This window comes from Rhipicephalus microplus, chromosome 3 (assembly GCF_043290135.1).
Source record: "Rhipicephalus microplus isolate Deutch F79 chromosome 3, USDA_Rmic, whole genome shotgun sequence".
In the NCBI taxonomy this organism is placed as follows: domain Eukaryota; kingdom Metazoa; phylum Arthropoda; class Arachnida; order Ixodida; family Ixodidae; genus Rhipicephalus; species Rhipicephalus microplus.
In genome coordinates, this window is record NC_134702.1 from 264,654,292 (window position 1) to 264,668,183 (window position 13,892).

The 13,892-nt window shown below is 44.0% G+C and overlaps 1 protein-coding gene across 1 annotated transcript in view; it reads left to right on the forward strand.

The window, feature by feature from the left end:
• The first annotated feature begins 2,869 nt into the window (after positions 1–2,869).
• Positions 2,870–13,892, forward strand: part of LOC119168266 (poly(A) RNA polymerase GLD2) — a 147,599-nt gene continuing 136,576 nt past the window's right edge. The window contains exon 1 of the mRNA XM_037419673.2: positions 2,870–3,119. The gene's annotated coding sequence lies outside the window, so the exon portion shown is untranslated. The remainder of the gene's footprint in view (positions 3,120–13,892) is intronic.

The window sequence follows — 13,892 nt, forward strand, 5'->3', positions numbered from 1 at the left end:
ACCGACCAATATTTAGACGGAGTCCTCAGTTCTCGCAAGTTTTCTAGCTTCAACGACGCTGTCGGCACGTCGGGCACGTCGTCTTGACTTTCAAAGTCATCGTCGACAGGCGTACTCGTGCAAGCTTTCTTGCTATTCTGGGGTCCCGGCACGGTAGGCGCTTCCCGTTTACGAGGGGCGCGTTTAGGAGGCAGTTTCGTGCTCAAATATTTCGGAGCGTTGGGCAAGATTGTAGGCACTGCGTCTGGCGTTAGCGCGGGAACACCACGGGTGATTCTCACTTCTTTGCCGTCAATGATGTGAACGTAGTCACGCAGTATGTAGCGGTCCTCGAAGTGGAGCTCGCACACTGCACAGTTTTCCTCGAGAGCTTTGTCGCTGCAATGGAGGTTCCGTTCCCAGATTTTTCTTCTACGTTCATCTTTTGGAACGCTAAAAAGCGACAGCTTCCTATCTGCTTTGACGCCGGCATAGCCTGTGCGGCATCCCGGCGCGTAGCAATGGCGAAGCCTAGCTTTAGTCATGCCGAAGTCGTTGGCACTCACTCACTTGGTCATTCAAGGCTCCCACCACAGCACAGTAGCACACAGAGACGAAACAGCAGCAGCGCTCACGCACACATTACGAGCCACCGCAGCTAATACGTAAATGCGACGACGAACACACTTGGAACACGTCCAAACCAGTGCCGCCGGTGCGAACACCACCAATCCACTGCGACTGCAGCGCCGCCACACCAACTGTCAACGAACCGCGCTTCGCTACGATGCAGGTGCAGAGCCGGCTGCTCGTCCCATTCAGAACTTCTAGTACACTCTAGCGCGGGCACCTCGTTCACTCCTCTGCCCCCTTCTAGTACAATGTGTAGTAGTACACTGTGTTGTAGTAGTGTTAGAGTGTACTAGAACAAGGAGAGAACCCGGAACGGCCGCAGCACCACTGCAATTAAAGTGAAGCCCAAAGAGGGTCAATCCGCTTGTGGCGCTGCAATCGGTAGTGTGTAATGTATCATCGTTTTAAGAGCTGAGCGCAGTTCCTCCGAAGTGGTCGAGGGGTAGAATGCTCGTTTCCCACTCAAAAGACCCAGGTTCGAATTACAGTTGTGGACGATAGGTTTTTTTGTTTAATTTTATTTGCGAAGGTGCCTTGGTTGGCTTTTATTTTTCTAAATCTAGCTTCAGTTACTACATAATGCTACAAAAAATTCCACAAAATATGAAGTAAAAAAGAACTTGACAGCGAGCGCATTTATTTTTAGCGCTACCACATGAGATTCAACGAAAACTTAAAAGCATGGCTTCCGAGATTTTAGCGAATAAGAGAGACTGTGTGCTGTCACTCGCCAGTGGTCTTCGCCCACTGGTTCGCTTAAAAAAAAAAAAAAAACTGAAAGTAAACGATCTTCGGTCAGCGGGAAATTGCGAAGGTTTGAATACTGGTAAAGCAGCGATGGTCTGTCTGAGTTTTGAGTGTTCCTTCTGACACAAAAGACAAAACCCATTGGCGTGTAACATTAATTACAGCGATCACGAGTTGTGCGGGAACAGACAGGTGAACGTGTTTATCCGGAGGTTGACGGCATCGTCAGAGAAGGAAGGTCTCGTCTTCCATTTGTGTGGCCGTCTTGTGTCTCCGAACTGCAGTCTATCACGGGATGCGCGATGGCCCGGAGGCATATTGTTTCGCATGCTGAGGATTTGTCATATTATTCGTCTCCTGTCCCCCCCCCCCCCCCCCCCCCGTCAGGACGTTGTTATCAGCTGAGGAGCAGGCATTGCTCCGACTGCAAGCTTTGGCCGGTCACGGGGCAACCTGACCTCTCTACCGCCTACAATGTGCACGAAGTCTCAAAGCACATGATGCGGCTCGAAATGTGCCTCGCAGACCACACTTGAACTTTTCATGTCCTCTTGGTAAGCGTAAGCTGTATTCCCATTTCGCCCTCTGGGTCGGACATGTTGGAACGGCGATTAGCGAACACTTAGTGCATTCAGTCGATCCTCTGGAGGTAACCCTGCAGCCGGGCACACAGCAGTGGCCCTCCCGCGTTGGTATCATTTGCAAAAAGGTGTAACAGGATGTGAGACTCTCACTTGTACAGAGGGGTCCACATTTGAACGGGAACACGCGTGTCGTCTGCTCGGCTCCACCGTTGGCCCGCTGCGGCAACTATGAAGTTTCGCGCACGAGCGCTGTGGACAGCGCTTTTTTTCGTCTGCTATAAAAATATCAACACGTTCGCCTTTCTGTTCCCGCACAACTGGTGATCGCTGTAATTAATGTTACACGCCAATAGATTTTGTCTTTTGTGTCAGAAGGAACACTGAAAACTTAGACAGATCATCGCAGCTTTACCAGTATTCAAACCTTCGCAATTTCCCGCTGACCGAAGATCGTTTACTTTCAGTTATTTTTTTTTTTAAGCGAGCCAGTTGGCGACGACCGCTGGCGAGTGACACACACTTTCTTATTCGCTAAAATTTCGGAAACCATGCTTTTAGGTTTTTGTTGGATTTCATGTGGTAGCGCTATAAATAAATGCGCTCGCTGTCAAGTTTTTTACTTCATATTTCGTGGAATTTTTCGTAGCACTATGTAGCAACTGAAGCTAGATTTAGAAAAATAAAAGCCAACCAAGACATTTCGCAAATAAAAGTAAACAAAAAACTTATCGTCCACAAGTGGAATGCAAACCTGGGTCTTTTGAGTGGGAAGCGAGCATTCTACTCCTCGACCACTTCGGGGGAACTGCACGCACCTCTTAAAACGATGACACATTACACACTAGCGATTGCAGCGCCACAAGCGGATTGACCCTCTTTGGGCTTCACTTTTCGGAGCTTGGTCCGGGCACTCCCCTTGTTCTAGTACACTCTAGTAGTTCTGTGATAGCACTAGAACTGAGTTGTATGTGTTGTCTGTTGTTTTGTGCTGGAATGGTGTACTGCAGTGAAGTGTGGGGATTAAAGCATAGAGTTTCTTAAAATTTATAGGAAACTCTGTGAATAAAGATTGTCGTATAAGTGTTCTGTGATGAACCCCTGGGTGAGCTGAATAGTGGGTGACATCTGAGTGCCTGATATCGGAATCTGTGGTTGCATCGACAGAGCACGGCCGAGGTATGTGAAGCGTGTTGCCGTTCCTGTGTGCGCGCTGTTGATTGAAGGTTTGTTGGGGCGCGTACTTCGCGACTGCGGTCATCGTTACTCAGCCGGTCATCGTTACGCTGACAGGCTGAGTGAGCGACGACGCTGCGTGCGTTACGCCGTCCTGCGATACTTGCGCTAAGCAACGTGGTCGGGCTCATATGCTCCTGCTCGCTTTACGGGGGCTGTGGCACTGGTACGACTTCCTGTCCATGGAGAGGCCTTACGCTGATGGTCTTAATTTTGCAGGATTATTTTTTATTAAGACGTCAGTTATACTAGGTGCTGGCATAAATTTTTGCAAGTAGGCAGTCCGGGATTGTTGGGCGAGTAGTGCCATACTTTGAATGTGATAACTATTCCAAGCAATGGTTGCGGGGTTGTTATTTTCTATACCCTGTCACTGCTTGATTGATATGTAGGGTTTAACGTCCCAAAACCACCATGTGATAATGAGAGACGCCGTAGTGGAGGGCTCCGGAAATTTCGAACACGTGGGGTTTTTTAACGTGCATCCAAATCTGAGCACACGAACCTACAACATTTCCGCCTCCATCAGAAATGCAGCCGGGATTCGATCCCGCGACGTGCGGGTCAGCAGCCGAGTACCGTAGCCACTATACCACTGCGGCGGGGCACCCTGTCACAGCTAAAGCAACGTACCGGTGACAAGGCCCCAGTCAATCTTCTTTCTTTCCAAGACCGTGGTTGTCGGAATTGATCTTAAATAAATGAAATGACCAAAAGTCTGCAAAGTAAGACTACAGACGATGTATAAAAGGAGAAAAGACGAGACTATGAAAAAAAGAAAAAAAGAAAAAGAAACTTATTCTCAACCTTTCCTGGCGTGCGATCTCAACATCTAACAAAGGTGAAGGCAAATCCTATTCATATATAAATGCATATGCACAAGAGCAGTAGGTTACAAAGTCAGTGCAAAAACTTTTTGAAAATCCCAAGTGTAGGCCACGAGCTTAGTAACTGGCCTGCTTGTGTCTCATCATATCTCATTCACAAGTGCTTTGTGTTTATGTGCATTTAGGAAACAGCGAAGTGGCCGTTTAGAAGCAGTTTGTCGCTTTTGAATGAATGCAGACAGAAGCACCAGGTAGCATCACTGCTGCACCTTCAGCTGTAGCCATCAAAGACGGTTTTCTCCTTTCATGCCAAGTGCATATGACGAAGTGGACTATGTTGGTGAAAGAATATAGTCTTCACAGAGCACTTGTTTTCAGTTTGTGCCATAACCCACCTGCAGTTTCCTGAGTATGTGATACCTTCTCAATGTGTGGCCTGCTCTGGTTAGTGCTATTAAGAACAGTGTAACTCATTGTTTCTGTAATTGTTTCAGATGGCTTGGTGCTCAGAGTTTTTCCGATGGAGGTGGAAATCTTGTAGGCCTCCTGTGTGGTCAGATTTGGGTGTACGTTAAAGAACCCCAGGTGGTCAAAATTTCCGGCACCTTCCACTACGGTGTCTCTCATAATCATACGGTGGCTTTGGGACGTTAAACCCCAGATATCTATTTGGTGCTCAGAGTTTAACACTGTTGGAAACATCATACATGTACTTGAAAGGTGTGGTGAAAGCTTAAAAAGCCGAAAAAAATGAGAAGAGACAGCCTCTCAAGCAACGATGCACCAACTGGCCCAACATAGCGTACTGTTTATCATACATCTAGTTCAGTAGAAGTTAACAGCAGTTCTGGCAAAACCAGCTGACTATAGAAAATATTCAATGAGCCTTGATCCGCAAGCGGGCAACACCATCGCCGTGCCATTTTGAAGGTCTGTTCATACGGCCATCCTGCTGTCCATGTTTCGGCATGCAGAGAGTGTTGGAAGTCTTCAACCGTCCAAGTTACTGTGTAGATTTCGAACACAGCGCATGCAGCAAATTATATGGGCGTGCGGCAAGCATGCGGACCATCAAAATGGTCACCCCGTCGTTAGCGCTACTCGCGGATCACGTCAAGTGCGTACTCCCTATACATGCATTTGAATTGTGGCTTGGATTACACGTTGTTAAGATTATACATTGATTTATTGTTATGTTATGTGATTATAGATGGATACTCTCAAGAGATGATACTGTCATGTTGTACCCCTGGTTAGCTATTGAGAAGTGGTCACAGGAAAATATCGATTATGCATTTGCTTGTCAATGAGCACCCTTAGCTTTCCTGATTCTGTTGCTACTAACTACTCAGGCGTTAATATCACTGTGTCATCATGGATATAATGGGACTTTTATTTCTCTAAAAGGAACATTATTCTAGATGATCTTGAAAAGAAATATGCAAGCGGTAAAAAAAAAGCTGAAATGGGCAACAGTGCCAAAAACTGCACTTTTGTTGCACTGTGTAGCATTGCCAGTGGCAAAGGAGTTTCTGGGAACACAGCAACACATTTATAAATATACTGTAATATTGAAAGTATAAAAACAAGAGGAATATATCTAAATATAAACACTCAACTATATGAAACATATTTCCTTATCTCTGTGTACACAAACATGCCTGATCTTGTGTTAATGAGGCACTGCTTACAACTTTTCAAATTGTGTATTTCTTTGATGAATTAGTAAGGAAATGACAACCACACGTTCAGAAGAAATAGGCATGTAGCTGCAGCATGCCAAGTGTCAGGCATGTTCAATTGCCTGAATTCCATACCGTACAACTATGTGCATTAACCTACCAAGCAGCTAGTAATGTATATGTATGTGCAATAATTTTTTGTTGTACAGTGGGCATTTCAGGAGTGGGGCAACGTGAGCCCCTACAGGACAATTGTATGATTCGGTAAACTGGGCAATTCAACCTCACGATGAAACTATGTGGTGTTATACAAGTATGTCTACGTGTCTGGAGACACAAAAATTTACGGATGCAAAGTGGTGGAGAGTGCGAGGACAGCGTTGCCTAAAATGGCTACTCACTTAGAGCACTGATAGGACACTTGCTGCACAGCCCAATCACAACTGTCAATTTATCAAAATTGCTTATTATGTTGACTCGAACAAACACCAAAATATTCGAGTCACTGCCACATAGAATTTCGCATGAGTTCACCATCCAGTAGCGCTTACTCAAAGTCATCCCATCAAGCATATCTTTCAGTACGTGGGCTTTCCCAAATAGACGCACATTTGCATCGCTGGTTTTAGGTTGGAATCTTGAATATCCTATAAAATTTTGTCAGGGTATTCAGGCATTGCTGCTCTGCCAAGCATAATATTTGAGATAGTAGGGATGAACCTTTACCTTTTCATATAGGCATTATGTACACTCACGAAAAAAAAAGTAACCTGTAGCATGAGTTCAAAAGAGCTAGCATAATTGTGTGTCACAGGTGATGCTGCAGCTCTGACATTTTCCCTTATATTGTAACATATTTATAGCGATATGAAAGAAGGTGTGGAAGGAATAATGCGGCTGCCGTACAGTACGGACGGCATGACACACACTGCTTTAGTTTTCTGAAATTTTTTTTTCAGTGGCTGGTAAGTTCCTGCCTCAGAGAGAGTTGGATCTTGCTGCTGGTGTAGAGACAGAATACGCTTTTTTAAGGAATTCTCTTGTACTTCTCATTCTGATTTTGATAAACTGCAAAGGAAGAGATGTTAACGGGCCAGGATGAAAAGACTAGTGCGGGTTGTGTAGATGGCGATTGTACTTTCTGGTGCTCACATATCTGCCTTATCGAAAGGCCTTACTTTTTTTCCAGCCTCTGGTAGATTCAATGCATTCCAGCTTTTAAAAGACCTGGACAGTTTTGCTCGAACCATGTGCCTAAAAAAGTACTTACATAACCGTGAAAATATTAGTGGTGCTTAACTACCTATGCCGTCATACAAGCACTGGACCCCACGGTCACAGCACAATAGATGTCTACATTTGTATATAAGTGCAGTGCAACGAGAAGTACTCGAGGCATACAAGACTCGTGTTCGTTACTGACAGAATATGACAAAGGACGAAAAAAACAGCGCTTTTAGAACTTTCTAACAATCAAGATGTCGTCACAAAACCTGTGGATAAGGGAGGAGCAATTGTTGTTCTTAATAAGAGTGACTATATCATGGAAGCGACCAGACAACTCTCGGATACCACTTTTTATTAACCCCTCCCTAGCAATCCAACTGATAACTTTAGGACCATTTTGATAGATCAGCTCACAAAACTACTAAAGCAAATTAAAAATTAAACGAAAAAATTGTTAGGTCTCTCATACCACTCAGTCCCATAGGGTGGTAGGTTCTACTTGCTACCAAAGATTCACCAACAAGGTAACCCAGGCTGCCCGATCATTTCTGGTGTGAACACTATAACGGAAAACCTTTCACATTTTGTAGACTCCCTTATCAACCAAATTCCTGGAACATTTCCATCATTCATAAAGGATAACAATAGTTTTTTCCAAGATATAATAAACGTTACCATTTCAGATAATTCATTCCTCATAACCCTCGACGTCACCTCACTTTACATTAACATACCACATGCAGATGAGATTTCAGCAATCCTTGAAGCGTACAAAGATGGTTGTTCTTAAAATTCTGTAAATAAAGAAACCCTGGCATCGATGCTGAAGCTTATTCTTGAACTTAGTAACTTCGAATACAATAATAGCAATTACGTTCAGGTTAGCAATACTTCTATGGGAACTTGTATAGACCCGAATTATGCTAATATATTTATGGGTATTTCGGAGGATGATTTCTTATCTAGCTCTGACATAAAGCCTTTCTTTTATAAATGATTCATTGATGATATCTTATTAATTTGTACCAATGGGCAGGAAAGCATTTTGAAATTTATGAATGCGTTTAATAAGTTCCATCTTTCAATCAAGCTGTCTCATAATCACTCTTTGCTCTCGGTAAACTTTCTAGGCGTCACTGTGTCGATATGCCAAGGAAAACTGCTTACTAAACTATACCGCGAACCTACTGATAAAAACCCGCTTCTACATTTCAAGAGAAGTCATGTACAACATTGCAAGACCATGATTCCTTACAGCCAGGCCCACCGCTTTATACCATCTCGCTCCAACTGCGAAGATTTTGTTGCTAATTGCGAACAATTGAAAACTTCTCTCACAAAATGACAATATCCATTGGCGTTAATTGATGACAATATATAGATAGAGCAGATAAATTAGAGCGGAAATTCTGAGTTCACTCTTAACATTCAATGTTTGTTTAATTGTGATAGTTCTAACGTTATATATATGGTTGAATGTATCGTCTGCAAAGAACAATACATTGGTCACACGGAAACTTCATCGTGGTTGTGCTTCAATAACCATAGATTGCATGCCAATAAGCTTCTTAGCCTACCATTATCAAAACACATTTGGTTACTGGGACCTTCTTTTGAAAATATTCAGGCCACTATACTTGAGTCAGGTTTTCGTTTGCATCACAATTGGGAGGCCCGCGAGTCTTACCTAATCTTTAAGTCTAACACTGTCTTATTTGGTATTAACGAAAGCACAAGCATACTTACGAGCGTCCCCACTAAGCACGATCAGCCATAATCTTGTCTTCCTTGAGATAGGCAGCTTCGGTCCTAATATCGTGCATGCTTCCTGTAAGGTTAATTTCACAATCGCCCATTACCTGCCATATCCATTGTACCAGACTGACGTACTGCGCTGGATCATGATCAGTGTCTGTGCTATATATTTCCGATTTTTCTTCTGACTTGTTTTTGAGCGTCTTGCTGTATTAACCTAAACTTCCCCCGCAGGGGTGTCTGTGGAAGCAGGCGTTTGGTGTGTAGCAACACCACCGACCGGAGCTAACGGGGGGGTTTCGATCTTCTCCCACGCTTAGCCGTGCGTGGCTCAGTCGTGTCCGAGGAAGAGGGGATTCTGGGGTTTGAGCCGACATTGGGCGATTGGACCTTTAAGGCCCCACGCAGAGGCAACACACTCCTTTGGCCCCAGCTTCACGTAGACGGCACCCTTGGGCTTGACCCACCCAGGGGAAATCTGCAGTCACTTTTTCCTCCATCTCCCTAGATCTTCGTTCTTCTCACTTTTTTATCTTTCATGTCTACTTCTCCCTTCTGTTTACTTCCAATTTTCCTGGCGGCAAGGGCTAACCCTGGGCAAATAGCCTACCTTGGTCTAGGCACATTGGGTTATAGCAGTGTTGTACAGCTGACATCTGCAAGCTTTCAGCATCCGCATACTTGCAGCATCCCCTCGTTGGGCTCCGTGGTGGGTGGCCGCCAACGCTGCTGAACAACATACAATTAGCATGCATAAAGCATTCTTTTTGCTTAGTGATCGTGCCTTCTCAAAGCGGGTACGCTCCAAAGACATCAATTTTTTCAACCGGCCAAGACAAATTTTTCCTCACTTCCTGATTATACACTGCGAGAAAAGTAACAAGCAAGCCAGAACTGTATCCAACAGTATCCCCCTTCGTAGTTTCTAGGTGTTTAACCGAAACTCTCAGTGCCAGGTACGAGGTTACCAAAATGGCCAGCGGAGACCTACTCCTTGAGATACGAGAAAAAGACCAATTCGAAAAGCTGAACTCTCTCAGAACTTTTGGCGACACACCAGTCGTCAGTATTACACTGCACAGGTCTGTGAACTTGGCTCGCGGGATAGTTTCGGAGGCAGATTTGCTCTACCTGACCGAAGCTGAACTTCTGGAAGGATAGAACAGCCAGAACGTGACCAAGGTACAGCGTATTAAGATAAGAAGAGAAAAAAAAAAGGAAACACCAACAAAACGTTTAATACTGACCTTTGGTTCGAGCGATCTGCCGGAAACCTTTTAAACCGGGTATACAAAGACTTCCGTGAGGCCATATATTCCCAACCCCTGCCGTCGCTTCCAATGTCAGGGATATGGCCACAGCTTGCAAGGCTGTCGTGGCCGGCAAACATGTGCTCTATGTGGAGGAGTGAGCCACGCGTCCGACAACTGCGAAGAATTGACACATTGTGTGAACTGTGGTGGAATCATGCCGCATACTCACGGTCCTGTTCATTTTGGAAAAAAGAAAAAGAGATCATCACATTAAAGGTAAAAGAAAATGTCACATTTAAAGAAGCAGGAAGAGTCTCGCCATTTTATGGCCTCACATATGGTGATGCGGCGCGTCAGGGGCAGCGTCGCACCAGCCCTCGCCACTCCTTCGGCCTGTGCAGAGCGAGCCATCGGCTGTAGCGTTTGCCCCCAAGGCGACAGTAGTTGAGTCTACTCCACCTACTATTGAACAGAGACTAGAGACTCCAGGATCCTCAGGTCTCAAAGCCTCACCTCACGAGGCGAGGCTCAAACTTCGAACATTGAGCTTGCATGTGTGGGTATCCAATGCCTCGGAAGAGGCAATAGATATGGCGGCACGGCTCTCTGGAGCGCGCCAAGAGAACTAAAAAGCTCATAACAGGGCCTTATGACAGCCCTGTTACTTGAGCTCAAACTTTCAGCTTGAACAAGTCACTCCCTTAATGTACACATAGCATTACTTTACTTCCAATATGGAAACACAAATTATACTCTTGTCAGAATGTCAGAGGACTGCTTAAAAACTGCAATGATGTCCAAGAGCTCTTACACAAACACTCACCTAAAGGGCTGTGTATACAGGAAGCACACCTAAAATTCCCCAATACAAATTTTCTACGTGCTTACGTCATATTCTAAAAGGACCGAGATGATGCTGTGGCGTCATCCGGTGGTGTGGTCATTATGGTTAATAAAGGAGTAGCGTGTATACATTTACTATCCAGACATCCCTTGAGGTGGTGGCTGTTCGAGCAGTTCTTCTAAACAAATTCGTCACGGTGTACTCTCTGTACATGCCTCCACACCACCGTCTCGAAAGACGTGAATTCCAGTTTTTAATAGACGAACTACCTGACGAACTATCTTTAATACACGAACTATCTGCTCCCTGGGGACCTGAATGCACGTAGCGGTCTGGGAGGCGATTTTCGCTGTGATGCACGAGGTCGTCTCATTGAACAGTTTCTCTTCTCTTCCGGTGCCTGTCTGTTGAATAGGAAAAAGCCAATGTACTGTAACGTTGGCTTTTTGGTTGGTAGAATAGCAGGAAGACAAGTACAATCACTCCCTCTCGTAAACACACATGGTGATAGCTTGAAAGATTAGACGACCTTCCTGGGTGCACACTTCGAACAGGTGTCCAGCTCGTCCGCTATGCTGACGCTTTCCAAAAATACAATACAAGAATAGGAAAGCAGAAAGTAGAACACAAATGTTCAAAATACGAGGCATACAACCAAGGTTCCAGCTTAGCTAAGCTCCAAACATCACTAAACTCCTGCAGTGATTCCATCCCAGGTTCCGACCGTGTGCTATATGAAATGCTGAAAAACCTCCCAATCGAAATGCAAGACATTTCTTTGCTTGTACAATGCTATCTGGTTTTCTGGTACTATCCCTTCTTCCTTGAAGGAGGCTATCATTATTCCCATTTTGAAACAGGGCAAGGACCCTTTAGTTTGGAGTTATAGGCCTATAGCACTTACAAGCTGCCTGTGCAAACTCCTCGAAAAAAGGATAAACTGCCGACTTGTACATTTTCTTGAAACAAACAATTTCTTGCCCCATTCCAGTGTGGATTTCGAGAGGGTAGATCTATCATCGACCACCTTGTTTGTATCGAGGCACAGATCAGAGACGTTTCCATACACAAACAATACTTTCTTTCTGTCTTCCTCGATATTTAAAAGGCTTCTGATACAACATGTCGCTTTGGAAATATTAAGAGACCTGTCCTATCTTGGTGTGCGTGGCAGAATGTTTACCATAATCGAAAGTTACTTATCAAACCGGACACTCTGCGTCCTAGCGAGCAGCGTTTTTTCCCAAACATTTGTTCAAGAAGCAAGATATCTAACACCGAATTGTTTCATTGTGAAAAAAGGTATGTAGTCTACCGCAGTGACCGCTCTGACAGAGTGGGGGGCGGAGTTTTGCTGGCCGTGGACGAGCGTTTTGATTGCTACTGCATACCAATTATTTCGAACATTGAATATGTGTGGTGCTGCTTGAATGTAAATTTCATGAAAGTTATTGTTGGGGTCTGCTATCGCTGCTCGACTGCTTAAATCAAGTCACGGTTCGTTATCCCAATGCACAACTCATACTAATGGGGGACTTCAACTACCCGAATATTGATTGGTTGCACGCATGCCCACTTATCAACGCACTGACAACTGAGGCCAACCAGTTTATCACCACCTGCATGGATTTTGGTTTAACACAAATCGTCACCTCACCCACACGTGTCACTCAAACTTCTTCTTCCCTTATAGACCTAGTACTAACGCCATCAGAGACTTTCACGTCACCCGTATTCCACATGCCTGGCCTGAGCGACCATAATATTTTGCATTTCACATTCGATTTGTCGCATGCACCATCAGTAAAACAGTCCAAGAACATCAGAGACTACAACAAGGGTAACTATTTAGCCATTAATAATGAACTATGCTCCTTTTTAGACATTTTCTTACCAGGTTATCTTGGGTGCGAAGTAGAAACTTATTGGTGTTTGTTCCGTAATAAAGTGTCTAAACTAATCCATCTCCATATCCCTCTTCGTCGGGTGTACTCCAATAATTAAGCTCCATGGTATAACAGATACTTAAACCGACTTTCTAACAGGAAAAAAAGACTTTTTAGAATCGCTAAGTATTCACTTAAACCGGCCAACTGGACAAAGTGCAAAACAGCCTCTTTAGCATATTCGCGAGCGCTAAAGGCTACTAAATCCTCGTTCTTCAATGTAATCCTACCGAGCATCCTGAAGACTAACCCTAAACGTTTCTGGAGTATAATGAAACCACTTAGCACCAGTAAAGCATCATTGGTTACACCCACCGGCGATCCTGTTCCCGACCATCTTTGTTCTACTGTGCTAAACGATACATTCATTAAGTCGTTTTCTTCATCTAATTATACCCAATGTCCTGAGCTTCAGTCGTACAATCATTTTGCGATGGATCCCATCACGTTTGACTCGTATGGCATCGTCACGATTATCGACAACCTGAAACTAACGTCTTCTCACGGTATTGATGGAATTATTAGTAAATTTTTAAAGAATACCAAAGAATACATTTCCATCATCCTGAAATGCATATTTTCACAATCGTATCATGATGGTGTACTACCTGAAGACTGGAGAACTGCTGCGATTATTCCAGTACATAAAGGCGGTGAGTCCATCTAACTATCGTCCTATATCTCTCACATGTGTACCATGCAAAATAATGGAACATATAATATTTTCTCACCTTGTTAATTTTCTAGAGGATAATAGCTTCTTCTCTTCAGCTCAGCATGGCTTTCAAAAGATTTTTTCTTGTGATACTCAACTAATTTCTTTTACTAATGATTTGTATTTATCTTTGGACTCTGCTTCTTTAGCTGACTGTATATTTCTTGACTTTGCTAAAGCGTTTGATAAAGTTAACCATTCCTTGCTCTTATATAAACTAAGTGTTCTAAAAATTGACCCTGCAGTTTTTAACTGGATTCATGCATTCCTTTCTTCTCGTGTTCAATTTGTCAGCACTATAACGATGTTAATTCTTCCACTGCACCGGTTGATTCTGGGGTTCCTCAAAGATCAGTACTTGCCCCCCTGCTATTCCTAATCTATATAAATGACTTACCTTCTACTATTACTTCCAAAATTTGTTTGTTCACTGACGACTGTGTGATTTACCGTAAAATATCTAATGA